The sequence below is a fragment of the Garra rufa genome, chromosome 11 (genome assembly GCF_049309525.1).
Source record: "Garra rufa chromosome 11, GarRuf1.0, whole genome shotgun sequence".
In the NCBI taxonomy this organism is placed as follows: domain Eukaryota; kingdom Metazoa; phylum Chordata; class Actinopteri; order Cypriniformes; family Cyprinidae; genus Garra; species Garra rufa.
In genome coordinates this window covers 12,867,870-12,885,748 of record NC_133371.1, presented here as the reverse complement: position 1 = coordinate 12,885,748, position 17,879 = coordinate 12,867,870, and positions in this window count along the sequence as shown.

The following is a 17,879-nucleotide window of genomic DNA, read 5'->3' as shown; positions in this document are numbered from 1 at the left end:
GATGAATGATGTTATTTCAGGACACTGCCCTGATTGTAAAGCAAAACATGATTGGTTATAGGGAGAATGTGCTACGATTGGTCAGGAAAGTGTGGTTCTTATCTAATTGGCTTGAGTAGAGGGTGGGGGTCAACGCATTTGTGGATTGTTAGTGGCTTGGAATTAGAATGTTTTAAAATCCACAAATGTGCGCAGCGATCCACAAATGCGCAGAAAGCCTTAAATAAATATACAGGACACGATTTACAATTGAATGCCAGGCAAAGTTGTATTTGTGAAATAAAAATATATTTGGGATTATTATTTTTTTCAATTTGCAAATCTCATTTTATTTATTTGTGAATTTAAATTATGTTTGTGAAACTCTAAGATTTATTTGTGGCTCTCTAGACTAAGCCAGAATTAGGCCATAGTTCAATTAGGACACACAAGTCATTTTTATAAACGTGCTTAGAAAAAAAACAAACAAAAAAAACATTACTGGTGTGCATCTTGAGACAAAACAAATGCACTGATATATTTTAAGATCAATCAGTGCAATTTGATTTCATTTGAAACAGCTCAGACTTACATTGTAGTCTAGGACTATAGGCTTAAGCCTTATCTGTGAAATCAGAGGAATATGTTTCATTTTTGTCAATCTCTTTACATTTATTTGTGGATCATAATCAATTTATTTGGAATAATGTAACAATTCTACCCCCATAGCTAATAAACAATAAAGTGAAGATCAAAATAAGAGAACAATCATAATTTATTATTATTATTATTTTTTTTTTTATCTTCATCGCTCAAATAATCACTGTAGGTACAGTATATCACTGTTCCAGGGCATTTCAACAAAACCCTTCATTTTGCGGAAAACACAGTGATCAAAATTAGAGAACAGTAACCACTGTAGCATGAAAGAAGATTACAACTAAAATGTTGGAGGGTCAGAAATTGTCAGCTGTCAGAAATTAGTAGGAAATGTAGAGTCTCTTGCTTTAAATGACTTCAGGATATCTGTGGCCGCTGGACATCACTAGTTTCTCAGTTTGTGCACATCGGTCGACCCCTATTTCAAAGAGGACTAAGCAGTGACCTTGAAATTTAGGAAATTATAGGTTGTTCTCGAATTTTGATCTTAATTGTATATTACTGTGCAGTGCAGTGCTGGAGTAGCTACAGTGAGGAAAAAAAAAAACTATTTGATCCCCTGCTGATTTTGTACGTGTACCCACTGACAAAGAAATTATCAGTCTATAATTTTAATGGTATGTTTATTTAAACAGTGAGAGACAGAATAAATACAAAAAATCCAGAAAAAAAACACATTTTAAAAAAAGTTATAAATTGATTTGCATTTTAGTGAGTGAAATAAGTATTTGACCCATTCACAAAACCCTTGTTGGCAATCACGGAGGTCAGACGTTTCTTGTTAGTCAGCTGCAAATATGGCTTGACCCAAAAAAAATTCTAACAAAAGGTTTCTCAGTGGTTTACAGTAGTATCAGATGTACTTAAAAACATACTAAAAGTTTACCAAAGTTTGACTCCAAGAAAGGCCCCATTTTCAAAATGGTGGCCGTCAGGTCCTTAAAATGACCATTACTCCTTTGTATTCCTCCTAGACCAGGAATACTGGTGCCTGATACATGTTTTGGCCATGTAATATTTTAATTAGCATATTTGCATGATAGATACAGGTAAATTATAAAATTAAAATATAAATATATAAATTAAAATGTCATGGAAAAGTTAATTTATTTCAGTAATTCAACTCAAATTGTGAAGCTTGTGTATTAAAGGGGTCATCGGATGCCCATTTTCCACAAGTTCATATGATTCTTTAGGGTCTTAATGAAATGTCTGTAATATACTTTGGTTAAAAATTCTCAATAGTAGTGTAAAAAAACACCCTTTTACCTCGTCAAAATCAGCTCTGCAAAATATCAGCTCATTTAATCGCATGGGCCCTTTAAATGCAAATGAGCTCTGCTCGCCCCGCCCCTCTCTGCTGAGGGAATAGGAGCTGTAATGTTTACTTTAGCCGCGTTTAGCTGCATTTAGCTCTGTTTATCGGCAAAACTTGCCAAAGAGCACATTATTACGATTCATACGAACAGAGATGCATATGTAGATCGGGATCGGCGCTTTCCTTTTAAAAACTAAAGTAACGTTGTCCTCTACCTCTTAAGCAGCTTAGATGTCGGGAGCAAATGACTACTGCTATGTTCATTATTGCATCCAACAACAGAACACCTCAATCACTCAATTAGAGTCTTCCTCTGCACCTAAGTCGACACAATGGCGATCAGAGTTGGACTGTTTCAGCTCGGTGAGGGCGGATCTAAGGTAAGACGTTCATGTCAATCTACCTCTATATCGTGGGAGTGCCCTCTGTTGGTGTTCCGTCAAGACAAGAAGCTGCGAATGACCCGATTTTAAAAAGGGGATATTACTTTTAAAGATTAAAAAAATACCACTGGGTGGATTTTTATCATTGTAGGGTGGTTGTGTACACAAACTGCCAACACACATTAATATTCAACATGTAAAAGTTAGTTTTGTGTCCGATGACCCCTTTAAATAAATTAATTGCACACAGACTGAAGTAGAATAAGTCTTTGGTTCTTTTAATTGTAATGATTTGGCTAACATTTAACAAAAACCCACCAATTCAACAAATCTCAACAAATTAGAACATGCTGACTTGCAAATCAGCTAATCAACTCAAAACACCTGCAAAGGTTTTTTGAGTCTTCAAAATGGTCTCTTAGTTTGGTTCACTAAGCTACACATTCATGGTGAAGACTGTTGATCTGACAGTTGTCCAGATGACAATCTTTGACACCCTTCACAAGGAGGGTAAGCCACAAACATTCATTGCCAAAGAAGCTGGCTGTTCACAGAGTGCTGTGTCCAAGCATGTTAACAGAAAGTTAAGTGAAAGGAAAAAGTGTGGAAGAAAAAGATGCACAACCAACTGAGAGAACTGCAGCCTTGAGAGGCTTGTGAAGCAAAATCGATTCAAGAATTTGGGTGAACTTCACAAGGAATAGACTAGACTTGAGTCAAGGCATCAAGAGCCACTACACACACAGATGTGTCAAGGAATTTGGCTACAGTTGTCATATTCCTCTTGTTAAGCCACTCCTGAACCACAGACAACATCAGAGGCGTCTTACCTGGGCTAAGGAGAAGAAGAAATGGACTGTTGCTCAGTGGTCCAAAGTCCTCTTTTCGGATGAGAGCAAGGTCCTAGAGTCTGGAGGAAGGGAGAAGCTCATAGCCCAAGTAGCTTGAAGTCCAGTGTTAAGTTTCCACAATCTGTGATGATTTGGGGTGCAATGTCATCTGCTGGTGTTGGTCCACTGCACCCGTTTATCAAGAAATTTTAGAGCACTTCATGCTTCCTTCTGCTGACCAGCTTTTTAAAGATGCTGATTTCAATTTTCAGCAGGATTTGGCACCTGCCCACACTGTCAAAAGCACCAAATGTTGGTTAAATGACCATGGTGTTGGTGTGCTTGACTGGCCAGCAAACTCACCAGACCTGAACTCCATAGAGAATCTATGAGGTATTGTCAAGAGGAAAATGAAAAACAAGAGACCAAAAAATGCAGATCAGCTCAAGGCCACTGTCAATGAAACCTGGGCTTCCATACCACCTTGGCAGTGCCACAGACTGATCACCTCCATGCCACGCTGAATTGAGGCAGTAATTAAAGCAAAACAAGTATTGAGTACATATACAGTAAATGGACATACTTTCCAGAAGGCCAACAATTCACTAAAAAGGTTTTTTTTTTTATTGGTCTTATAATTTGTTGAGAATTGGTGGGTTTTTGTTAAATGTGAGCCAAATCATCACAATTAAAAGAACCAAAGACTTAAAACTACTTCAGTCTGTGTGTAATGAATTTATTTAAAACACAAGTTTCACAATTTAAGTTGAATTACTGAAATAAATGAACTTTTCCACAACATTCTAATTTATTGAGATGCAGCTGAAAGTGATTACAAGTACAATTAAAGCTGCAAGCAGCGATGAACGGGCCCTCGCCGTCTGCGCAGTCCCCATCCCGATAGCATCAGGAAATCGGTGCCCAGTGGGCACATGCATTCACAGTAACCCTCTGCCAGTTTGGATTTAAAGTTTACAGCACTGAAAGGGTTACACTTTAAAATCAACACACAGACACATACACACAATATATAACATTTTGCCATCCAGTTTCATTTGTTAACATCAACTATATGAGTTAACATGAACAGTAATTAAATAGCATTTATTAATGTTAATTAATATTAAGCTAAAAAAAGGATTCATACATTATTAAAATGTAAATTTGTATCTTTTAACATTAGTGTATGTACTGTGAATTAACATGAACATGAACACACAGTTCATGTGGGTATACCGCAATACACAATAAAGTGCTATATAAACGCTTAATTCTTTCAAAATATCTTTAAAAAACAAGTTGAGTATTGTAATGGGGTGATATAAATATAACTCATCTTAAAATGGTATAATTTTCAGATGTTTTGAACAGATAACAGCAAAGTTTGTTTTGTTGTTAAAGTTTGTCTTGAAATTGTTAATTATAATTTTATATTCAATAAATAACACTATGAAAATAATTGTCTAACAATGAAGATAAATTGTGTTTTAGTATGGTTTCTGAAAAATTCAAGGTGAGACAAAGTGTGGTGTGTATCGACAAGAGGAGGTGCCAATAAAAGGTCCGTTCACCATACTAATCCAGCAGTTCAACTGTTTATTGATGTAAAATACAGCTGATCAAATTATAATAATAATAGTCAATAATGATATCAATAATAATCAACAAGTAAAAGCATAAAAGGATAGACAAAGCTGAATAGTTATATGCTGAACCCCAAGCAGAAGAATAAAGACCATATTTACAACTCAGAGACGTGCCATCATCTCCACTCTCTAAGACTGGGGAGCCCGTTGCAGTCACCGTGGAAGACCAATACGTATGTCCGAGAAATGCCGGGCAATGTGCACTGATCCCATGGCTGAGCTTCCACTGTGCCAACAAAAAGCCCCATCTTTTATACTTTAAATTTGGGTGCAGTTAAGACAACCTCCAAGTGAGAGAGAGAGTCAAGTTGATCAGGCTCGACCATCTCCCCACCTGGGTGCACGTCATTTTGATTTCAAGAAATTATGGCGCGTCTCTCAGTATCTCAAGCGTCTGTTACCATGGCCTCGTGCTCATAGAACGTCACAATAAACGGTTTTTTCTAGACTAGTATAAACTTGTCTGAAGACCAAGGCCAATGCTTTCCCAGGAGACCAGGTGTTTTTGGGAGGATAGTGGCGCCGAGTTATACCAATTGGTTACCATGACCTCCAAACTCACAACTCACACTCCCCCTTTTCTCCATCTCCGTTGAGCGCACAGAAGCACAAAATGCCAGTGCACAGAGGCACAGGACAACCCATCTATTACAAATTGCTTATGCTATTTATTATTTATTAAAATTTGTATTTTTCTTAATCTTTTGCAATGTGACTGCATAGGACAAGTTCATGGTACAGTTCAGTAAAAAAAAAATATATATATATAAAACTCATCTTAAAATGGTATGATTTTGAGATGTTTTGAACAGATAACAGCAAAGTTTGTTTTGTTGTCAAAGTTTGTCTCGAAATTGTTAATACTTTTATATTCAATAAATAACACTATGAAAATTAATGTCTATCAATGAAGATAAATCGATCATGCTAAAAAGTTGTATTTTTCTTAATCTTTTGCTATGTGACTGCATGGCACAAGTTCATGGTACAGTTAAGTAAAAAAATAAATAAACAAAACTGCAAAATACAAAAAATGAAGGAGTTAGTGACCCTTTATATTTTCTCAAAGATCAGACTGTCAAGGGTCAGACATTTATGTAGATTACACTACATCAATGTGCATTTCTTCCTCAAAGATGGTCTGCTAAACAGCATGTGTCACTGCTCTCTCACCCTCTCTCCCTTTCACCCCTCCCCCCTACACTCACTCTGACACACACACATAGATAGAGTCAAGCAGAGTGAGAGCACTCTGATCAGAGATTTCTGATTTCTTTTTTTAATTTTCTTTAATTCATAGAAGCTTGTATACTTATGTGATTAACAGCGTTTGCTCAGAATGACTAGTTCTCTGTGTAAAAAAAAAGTTTTAAAGAGTTTGGATGCTGCACTTTAAAATTATAAAAAATTACAGTTATCTTTTTTATATTCACTTTAAAAAATCACCACGTCAACACTGATCAAGATATCCCAAATCCGCCCGCAATTTAGCATCTTCAGAATATTCTCTTCACGTTAAAAAAGTTTTGTTTGAACAGAATGTTGCTCTTATGAGTTGTATGAATTTGTTTACAGCCTGATTTTTTCAAAAATCCACATTCAAATCAAAATAGCCGACTTCCTGTTGGTCGTAGCTAATGGGTGTAAATTAGAAAGTTGTCCGGCTTGATGAGTCCAATATATGTACCAAGTTTGGTGACTGTAGGAGAAAGTAACCCCCCAACTTCTGTCAAAAGTTGGCCATCAGTGGAAAGGCCTAGGAGGAGTATTTCAAATTCAAATTGCATGCGCTTTTTAGACATCCCTGAATAGCTGACTTCCTGTTTGGCGAAGCACAGACTATGAGCGTGAAAGTTGTTCGGCCCGATGAGGTCTATATGTGTATGAATTTTGGTGACTGTAGGTCAATTGGTGTGCGCTCCAGAGCCCCTCAAAATTTGACATGGTTTTAGCTGTGCCCCCCCCCACCCCCAGGTGACCCCCCCCATGTCAAAGTCTGTCCGGCCCTGATGGCTGCAGATTCCAGCGTGTGTGCAATTTTTCAAGAGTTTTTGAGTATGTTAAGGCCCCCAAAAGTGCCCGGAAGGTTGAAAAAAATAAAAATAAAAATTAAAGCTGCAAGCAGAGATGAATGGGCCCTCGCCATCTGCGCAGTCGAGATCCCGGTAGCATCAGGAAAATGGTGGCCAGTGGGCACATGCATTCACAGTAACCTTTAAACCACCCTCCCCTTTCCCTCCTTCTCTCTCTCTCTGTCTCTCCCTCTCATCCCCTCCCCCTCCCCCTGCACTCACTCTAACACACACACACACACACACACACACACACACACACACACACACACACACACACACACACACACACACACACACACACATGTTGGGTTTACATGTTTTATGGGGACATTCCATAGGCGTAATGGTTTTTATACTGTGCAAACCGTACTTTCTATCGCCCTACACCTACCCTACACCTAAACCTAGCCCTCACAGGAGATTGTGCACATTTTTACTTCACCAAAAAAACTCATTGTGCATGATTTATAAGCCTGTTTCCTCATGGGGACCTGAGAAATGTCCCCACAAGGTCAAAATTTACTGGTATTCCTATCCTTGTGGGGACATTTGGTCCCCACAACGTGATGAATACCAGGTACACACACACACACACACACACACACACACACACACACACACACACACACACACACACACACACGCACACACACACACACACACACACACACACACACACAAATAAAGGTAGAGTGAAAAAAAGATGTCTGATAGTTTTTAAATTTTCTTTTATACAGAGAGTTTTGTATATCTATGAAAATGAACTGTTTCCTTAGAATGACTAGTTCTCTGTATGAAACAAGTTTTAAAGGGTTTGGATGCTGCACTTTAAAGATATAAAATTACTGAAAATGGAAAATGAAATTCTAAGCATATTATCTGCCTCAAAAACACAGAAAACAAATATTTTAATGTATGTTTTTTAAATGTGCCATGGCAACAGTATTTGATGCATCAGGGACACCTTTACAGATTCTCATCGGCCGTGTTTTGACATTATTCTGATGAAGTTTGAAGAAAATCGAGTAAAAATATATTGTTTATTGTTCGTTCATGTTTGTTAATGCATTAACTAATGTTAACAAAAGAGATCCTATTTTAAATAGTTACCAACATGTTTTATGATCTACACCCATTTTTAAATATTATTTTAATGATCTATAAGCATCTGTGAAATAATTATAAACAAAAAATAAATACATATTAACTTAGTTGATGTATTTGTTTCTCATTCTAATTAAGTGAACTGAGCAGTATAGTGTCATACTTATAAGATTTTTTATCCTATCAGTGAGAGTTTATATGTGTCTATAAATCATATAATTTTTCCTTTAAAGATTAAAAAAAGATTTTAATGCTCTTTACGCATTTATACAAAATAATTATGTAAAAGTACACTGACAGTACAGTACATATCAACTGATTCTATGCATTATTGTCATTCTTATACACTGAGAATGAGCTAAATAGCTTTAGAGGTCAAACGATTCCTTATCTTATGAGGACCTCTAGTGTTCATCCCTGGTATTAGAGCCTTAATCTGACAAACATACATGACACTTTTAATGTTTTTGGGGCCTCTGAGCATGATAACATTTTGAAACTACACGTATTTCCTAAGAATGTCTTGTTCTTTATATGTAAAAAGTTTTGATAAATTAGAATAATGCAATTTAAAGATATATGGAAATAACTCATCTTTTTTACTGTTACTTTCATAAATCACCACATCAACAGCGTTCAAGATATCCCAAAGCCGTTCACAGTTTAGCATCTTCAATATCTTGGCATCATGTTGGCAAAGTTTGGTGTGAACTGTCTGATTCTGCTATGAGTGATATGAATTTATTCACAGCTATATTTTTCCAAAAATCCACAGTCAAATCAAAATAGCCGACTTCCTGTTGGTCGTAGCTAATGGGTGTAAAGTAGAAAGTTGTCCGGCTTGATGAGCCCAATATACCGACCGAGTTTGATGTCTGTAGCTACAACTAACCCTCCAACTTTTGTCAAAAGGTGGTGCTATAGAGTGCCTCCTCCACGCCCATTTATGAGCTTTTGCCAGTGTCTAACTGATGTGTGTGTTGAGTTTCATGAAATTCTAAGCATGTTATCTGCCTCAAAAACACAGGAAACAAATGTTAAAGTTTGACACGTTGCCACAGCAACAGCGTTTGATCTATCAAGGACCCCTTTACAGATTCTCATCGGCCGTGTTTTGATATTATTCTGATGAAGTTTGAAGCAAATTGAGTTAAATTAAGAGGCTGATTTAAAAGCATTTTGCAAACAACACACTTCCTGCTGCCAGTTGGTGGCGCTATAACTTTGACTCATAATAGTCACATCTCTGTGATCGGCATCAGACAACAAACAAACTGCTGAAGTTTGGTCAAAATCAGGCAAAGTGTGTCAAAGTTATTAGACACTTCCTGTTTCTCATTTCTCGCCATAATTTGTCGCCCCGCCACAGCCAAACTGTTCGAGATATCGAAAATCCCCTGGCAATTTTGCGTCCCCAATGTCTTGAGATCATGCTGACCGAGTTTGGTGGCCATCGGTGGAAAGGCCTAGGAGGAGTATTTCAAATTCCACAGCCTGATTTTTCCAAAAATCTACATTTAAATAAAAATAGCCAACTTCCTGTTGGTCATAGCTAATGGGTGTGAATTAGAAAGTTGTCCGGCTTGATGAGTCCAATACATGTACCGAGTTTGTTGACTGTAGGAGAAAGTAACCCCTCAACTTCTGTCAAAAGGTGGCGCTATGGAGCGCCTGCTCCACGCCCATTTATGGGCTTTTATCAGTGTTTAACTGTCATTAATACAGATGTGTGTGTCGAGTTTCATGAAGTTCTAAACACTTTAAGTGGCTCAAAAACACAAAAATCAAAATGTAAAGTTTGCCACATTGCCATGGCAACATGGTAAAAGTTATGGATAACGCCCTTCACAGATTCTCATCGGTCGTGTTTTGACATTATTGCAATGAAGTTTGAAGCAAATTGAGTAAAATTAAGAGGCTGTATTTAAAGCATTTCGAAAATGTAACGCGAGTTTGGTGGCCATCGGTGGAAAGGCCTAGGAGGAGTATTTCAAATTCCATTGCATGCGCTTTTTAGACATCCCTGAATAGCTGACTTCCTGTTTGGCGAAGCACGGACTATGAGCGCAAAAGTTGTTCGGCCCGATGAGGTCTATATGTGTACGAATTTTGGTGACTGTAGGTCAATTGGTGTGCGCTCCAGAGCCCCTCAAATTTTGACATGGTTTTAGCTGTGCCACGCCCCCCCCCAGGTGACCCCCCCCCAAGTCTGTGTTTTAGAAAAAAAAAAGCTGTATGTGTCCAAAAACACGTACTGAGTAGGAGTTACATGACATAGGCTAAATCGTTTACATCTCTGGTTCACCCCAAACAAAGATAAAACCTTACAGTAATCTCACAATATCATGTATTCCATAAGTATGTAATCATGTCAGTGCAATTTAGACAAGAACAACGGATTCATAGACCCAGAAAACATTGGGTTAGACACCAAGATTACTTGGCTAGCTCAAATAATGAAGGAGTTATGATATTTTAAGGGTTTTCTGCCCATCTTGGACGCCATCTTGAAAATGACACCTTTCTAGTGGTCAAACTTTGGTAAAATTTTAGTATGTTATTAAGGACACATAATGCTACAAAAAACAGCTGAGAAACCTTTTGTTAGAATTTTTTTAGGGTTAGGTGTTTTTCATATATGCAGCCGCCTATGTAGTTGGCTACCAGGTTTGGACACATCTCAGGAGGGATTTAGTCCCACTCCTCTTTGCAAATCTTCTCCAAGTCATTAAGGTTTCGAGGCTGATGTTTGACAACTGGAACCTTTAGCTCCCTCCACAGATTTTCTATGGGATTAAGGTCTGGAGACTAGCTAGGTCACTCAAGGACCTTAATGTGCTTCTTCTTGAGACACTTCTTTATTGCCTTGGATGTGTGTTTTGGGTCCCATTTTCAATGCCCTGGCCCTGAAGGTACATGGCCCTGTCTATTGTCCCTTTGATGCGGTGCAATTGTCCTGTGCCCTTATAGTCAGGGGGCCAAAACTGATATTAAAACTTTGTCGGACACTTTTTGGTACAAGCATACAACCTATCCAATATTAATATTTAACCTCTCAACATGTGTTCTAGCCAGGTTGTCAGCTTAGAAAATGATTTTTTGTCCATTTTAACACTATATTCTTAAAAGTGGTAAAAGCGGATTTTGTTTCCCAAAGTGCTTCCATAATCTTCCATGTTACCTAGCCTACTGTAATTTTGGGCAAATGTGCAATATAATCCAATTTATGTGCAATAATGATAATTAAAAAAATAATAATCAATAAATACCACAAAGGAAAACATCATAAAGGGAAAGGGATGGAACCGTGTAGCCCATGCACACAAACTTGCCTTTGAAGCACTTTGGAGAATACTGTGGCCAACCTTTCTGCAATGGGTGGATGACAATGATAGCACAATAGACAACAGTTGCTTTGAGTTGGCAGACACACTCTCCGAACACATACAATGTGGAGAAATTGAGGCAGCTGCAGCATGCTATGAAGATCTTGTTCTGAAAGTTGGAGAGGTTCAAGATCTCCATGCTGAGTTTGACCAGGCTTATGAAGACAAACCAACATTTACCTTCTGGCGACAATACATGGACCTTGTGTCTATTCTCCTGGTATTCACACGGGCACTGAGATCTGATGACTGGAAGCTTTACATGTCAGCCTTCAAGAGCTTGATGCCCTGGTTTGCTGCATATGATTACACCCACTACACAAGATGGGGTGCTGCATTCATAGCAGACATGGAACATCTGGCACAGACAGCACCATGTGTCTACCAGGGCTTCCTTGATGGTGATTTTGTAGCCAAAGAGGCCAAACACTACCCTGGAAATCCAGAGATCTCACGAGAGCACAATTTGAATTGTCTCTGCAATTACGCATTACATTAGCAGTTCTGGGAACCAATCAAATCGGTTTATCTGATGTAGGCGGGCCAGAGGAGAGCTAAGCCGATGACGACAGCGCTGCGACGTCCGGAATCATTTAGTAAACATTGAACAATGGCTATAGATGAAAACCAGTTGTTTGAAACGGCTTTGGCCGCTACAATGAGTTAGACTTGGCTTTTCATATAAAAGAGGAACAGAAAACCTAGCTCGAATCGTTCCTTTGCAAGAAGGACGTTTTTGCTGTTTTGCCGGCTGGACACGGCAAGAGTTTAATCTATCAGTTAGCTCCGCTGTTGTGATTGGTCATGGCGTTATCCAATTGCGTGCAGTGAGAGTTTCAAATGCATGCTTGGTGCCGCCCCTCGAGGTAGGCCCTTTTCATTTCTCAATGCCAGACCCTTAATCTTAATAAATTAAGGTCTGGGTTTTTTCCAGGCTAGCCAAACACAGCTTCAACAAGGTGCCATTTGATCTTTGCCTTGAGAATATCAACAAAACCAGAAAGGTTGCTGGAGGATTGGTAAGCATCACTAGAAATGAGACAGCTAGAAACCGTTGGTCCATCACCTACAGTGAACGTGCATCTTTAGCACAGGACACTAGACCCCTATTTGGATGAAAGCAGGAACTGCCAAGAAACCACGCTACATTTAAGTGCATGACATTAAAATGTCAAATCATATTCTGGAGGGTCTGTTGGCTTTTCATGCCATTACTGGATGTGACACTACCAGTCAGTTCACTGGAATAGGAAAAAGGACAGCGTGGAAAGTGTTCCAGCAGTGCCCTCATCTTCTCCACAACTTTGGTGAGGATGAAGTACCAAGTACAGCTGTTCTATCCTCAGCAGAACAGTTTGTCTGCAAACTGTATCATCCAAAAACAACCAGCATTTCAATCCATGATGTTCGCTGTGCCCTGTTTCGGAAAGTGAAAGCCAATGTGGATACTTTGCCACCAACTCAGGATGCCTTGGTTCTACACCTTATGAGGGCCCACTATCAAACAAAGATTTGGAAACAGTCACTGGTGACCCATCCACAGTTGCCCTCACCAACCAATTGTGGTTGGCACATGAAGGATGGAATGCTTGTCCCCCAGCTTTTGACCAAAGAACCTGTACTGGCCAGGTGCTTGGAGCTGAAAATACAGGTCCTTTTCCAAAAATTTGCATATTGTGATAAAGTTCATTATTTTCTGTAATGTACTGATAAACATTAGACTTTCATATATTTTAGATTCATTACACACAACTGAAGTAGTTCAAGCCTTTTATTGTTTTAATATTGATGATTTTGGGCATACAGCTCATGAAAACCCAAAATTCCTATCTCAAAAAATTAGCATATTTCCTCTGACCAATAAAAGAAAAGTGTTTTTAATACAAAAAAGTCAACCTTCAAATAATTATGTTCAGTTATGCACTCAATACTTGGTCGGGAATCCTTTTGCAGAAATGACTGCTTCAATGCGGCGTGGCAAGGAGGCAATCAGCCTGTGGCACTGCTGAGGTGTTATGGAGGCCCAGGATGCTTCGATAGCGGCCTTAAGCTCATCCAGAGTGTTGGGTCTTGCGTCTCTCAACTTTCTCTTCACAATATCCCACAGATTCTCTATGGGGTTCAGGTCAGGAGAGTTGGCAGGCCAATTGAGCACAGTAATACCATGGTCAGTAAACCATTTACCAGGTCGTGCTGAAAAATGAAATCTTCATCTCCATAAAGCTTTTCAGCAGATGGAAGCATGAAGTGCTCCAAAATCTCCTGATAGCTAGCTGCATTGACCCTGCCCTTGATAAAACACAGTGGACCAACACCAGCAGCTGACATGGCAACGCAGACCATCACTGACTGTGGGTACTTGACACTGGACTTCAGGCATTTTGGCATTTCACTCTCCCCAGTCTTCCTCCAGACTCTGGCACCTTGATTTCCGAATTACATGCAAAATTTGAGCAACAGTCCAGTGCTGCTTCTCTGTAGCCCAGGTCAGGCGCTTCTGCCGCTGTTTCTGGTTCAAAAGTGGCTTGACCTGGGGAATGCGGCACCTGTAGCCCATTTCCTGCACACGCCTGTACACGGTGGCTCTGGATGTTTCTACTCCAGACTCAGTCCACTGCTTCCGCAGGTCCCCCAAGGTCTGGAATCGGTCCTTCTCCACAATCTTCCTCAGGGTCCGGTCACCTCTTCTCGTTGTGCAGCGTTTTCTGCCACACTTTTTTACTTCCCACAGACTTCCCACTGAGGTGCCTTGATACAGCACTCTGGGAACAGCCTATTCGTTCAGAAATTTCTTTGTATCTTACCCTCTTGCTTGAGGATGTCAATGATGGCCTTCTGGACAGCAGTCAGGTGGGCAGTCTTTTAAAAGCCTCAGGAATCCTTTGCAGGTGTTTAGAGTTAATTAGTTGATTCAGATGATTAGGTTAATAGCTTGTTTAGAGAACCTTTTCATGATATGCTAATTTTTTGAGATAGGAATTTTGGGTTTTCATGAGCTGTATGCCCAAAATCATCAATATTAAAACAATAAAAGGCTTGAACTACTTCAGTTGTGTGTAATGAATCTAAAATATATGAAAGTCTAATGTTTATCAGTACATTACAGAAAATAATGAACTTTATCACAATATGCAAATTTTTGGAAAAGGACCTGTATGTGGATGCAAGGAAAGTGGAAGTCAGTGCAGTACCAATGTCGAAAATGTGGAATATTTTGCAGTGGGGCATGTGGGTGTGCCTGTGCAGCTTGGTGAAAGAATACTCAGGTACTCACATCATTATTATTGAGTTTTGCCACATTATATGCAACTATATTGTTTTAGATTATTTGGCATTGTATTGTTTTTCCTGTTTTGTAGATTAAATTTATTTTATGCTTTTGGATGCATGCATGCATGTTTTGTATTGGGAAGCTATTCATTATCAATACGGTAAACTCTTCTTTTGTGTCAGACTGAGCACATGGACATGGTCCCTGGTTGCCTTCTGTTGGCTACATTTCCGCCTTGACATTAAAGTATAACTTGTGCAGCCTTGCACTGTCTCCACCTACAGTCTTTAAACTTGGCTTGACTCATTCCCATAGATAGGGGTACTGATTGATAGAGGTTTTGGGAAATTATGTTATTTTTCCAAGCTGATATTCTATTTGAAAACTGGTTATCTTTAGGCGGAGATAGTTTTTTTCATGTTCTAGTTCTGTTATCTCTTACACTTTACAATAGATGTTCGTTCTGACACTTTAGCAGACATCCCATGAGTGTTAGCTTTCGTTTGATACCATTTTTTATGTATATGGGCCTTGTGGTTGTGGAGATATTCAACATTTATTGTTGACATGTCGTGTTGCGCAGGAAACCACAAAATCAGCCTAAAATTGCTTGTACAAGTCACAAAAAAAAAAATTCAGCTTGACAACAACCCTAATATCTTACCTATGGGTGTCTTCTAACTAAAAAAATAGGGTGACAGCTTGTACCAAAACATGTCCGCAAAAGTCTTAACGGAAGCCCTTTTCAGAATTGGCCCCCTGACTATTAGCAGAAAAACACCCCCAAAGCATAATGTTTCCACCTCCAAGTTTGACAGTGGGGATGGTGTCCTTGGGGTCATAGGCAACTTGAATTTTGGTCATCTGAGCACAACACTTTCACCCAGTTCTCCTCTGAATCAATTAAATACATGCTTTCTTGACCTTACGCGCGCTGCAGGATTTCAGTCCTTTACGGCGTAGTGTGTTACCAATTGTTTTCTTGGTGACTAAATAAGTACAAGGACTATGGTCCTAGCTTCCTTGAGATGATTGACAAGATCCTACTGTGTAGTTCTGGGCTGATTCGTCACCGTTCTCATGATCATTGAAACTCCATGAGGTGAGATCTTGCATGAAACCCCAGACTGAGAGAGACTGCCAGTTATTTTGTGTTTCTTCCATGTGCGAATAATCGCATCAATTGTTGTCACCTTCTCACCAAGCTGCTGTGATGGTCTTTTTGCCCATTCCAGCCGTGTGTAGGTCTACAACCTTGTTCCTGACATCCTTGGACAGCTCTTCGGTCGTGGAGAGTTTAGAATCTGATTGATTGATTGCGTCTGTGGACAGGTGTCTTTTATACAGGTAACAAGCTGAGATTAGGAGCACCCCCTTAAAGAGAGTGCTCCTAATCTCAGCCCGTGACCTGTTTAAAAGAGACCTGGGGGCCAGAAATCTTGCTGATTGATAGGGGATCAAATACGTATTTCACTCATTAAACTGCAAATCAATTTCTAACTTTTTTTTTCTCTGTTTTTCTCTCACTGTTAAAATAAACCTACCATAAAAATTATAGACTGATTATTTCTTTGTCAGTGGGCAAACATACAAAATCAGGAGGGGATCAAATAATTTTTTTCCTCACTGTATATTGAATTTTGAAGTTGGAGTTGAGTCGGAACTCCTGCCTGGTAGGGTGTTCCAGTTAAAAGTTCCTACTGTTCAACTTCTGAGTACAAACGGAATACACCATAATAACTACAACTCTTCCTTTTATTATGCAAATGTATAATGTATGACTAACAGTTTGATACGCCCTCCGAATCACTGTTTTAAAACAAATGATTCACAAAGGTTTTGAAACTTCATGAAGCAATGTTCCAAAAACACTATTTTCACAAGTGGAAATTTCAAAGTAGCTTGGTATTACCATCTCATACACTGTACGGTGCTACATTTTGAAACATAAAGTAGTACTGTGTGTTTACTACCTACGAAACCGAAAGAAAATATTGCAGAAAACATTTATACCCAATTTCCCGTACAGATATGTGGATGATGTAAGTGCTGGTGGTGATAGTGAAGAAGGTGACAGTGTGTTTGCCATTTGTGAGGCACCGCGTTGAGATTACTGAGCTATAATAATTAAAATAGGTCTTAATGACACAGGCTGAGATGATTCCCCACTGACTTGCACAGGATAAATATTTAATTATTCACTCTAATTATAATGAGAATTCAATGTGCCAACCACTTACTTGTCCTGCTTCAAACAGGGATCTGTTAACCTATAGGCTGTGTGTGCTAGATGAGATAACACCAATCAAATCATTTCCTACTGATGCAGTTATTTGCATTTGCTATTACACAGAGTGGGTGAAGTGAAGGAGAGCTGGTCTTCCTGATCATCTCACCATGCATAAATATAAACATAGCAGATTAGCATTTTTATCAAAGTGAAATCAGATTCTTGAGGAACAGAGGAACAACTGTCTTTAAGACCCTCTTTACATGTAATTTACAACAATACACAAGTCCTTATAATATAAAGATATGATATCTCATAGAGTCCAACCTATATATTTGAGTAAAGAATACCTAAATTTTTGTCATGAAAGCGTCACTTACTATTTCATTAATATTCTATTATTTGCAAGTACAGGATTTTAAAGATGTACTTTTAAGATTTGAAGTGCACTTTCAATACAATTAAGCTCACTTTCCACAAGGCACTGTACCATTAAAGTGATCAGAAATGTCTTTTTTTTTGACTGATCAAAATGTAACTCAAGTGCATTTTCAGCGCAGCGTTTCATGGCGTCCGAGAAAACCTAGACTAACAAATGGAGAAGAAGCTGAAAAAGAGCAGTTTGTGGACAGTTATGTAAACATATTAGTCAAGTTGTTTCAACCGCCTTGCTGCTTCCGCCTAGGGAAAACAAACACACACACACACACACACACACACACACACACACACACACACACACTGGTTTACATGTTTTATGGGGACATTCCATAGGCGTAATGGTTTTTATACTGTACTAACCGTATTTTCTATCGCCCTACACCTACCCTACACCTAAACCTAGCCCTCACAGGAGATTGTGCAAACTTTTACTTCCTCAAAAAAACTCATTGTGCATGATTTATAAGCCTGTTTCCTCATGGGGACCTGAGAAATGTCCCCACAAGGTCAAAATTTACTGGTATTCCTATCCTTGTGGGGACATTTGGTCCCCACA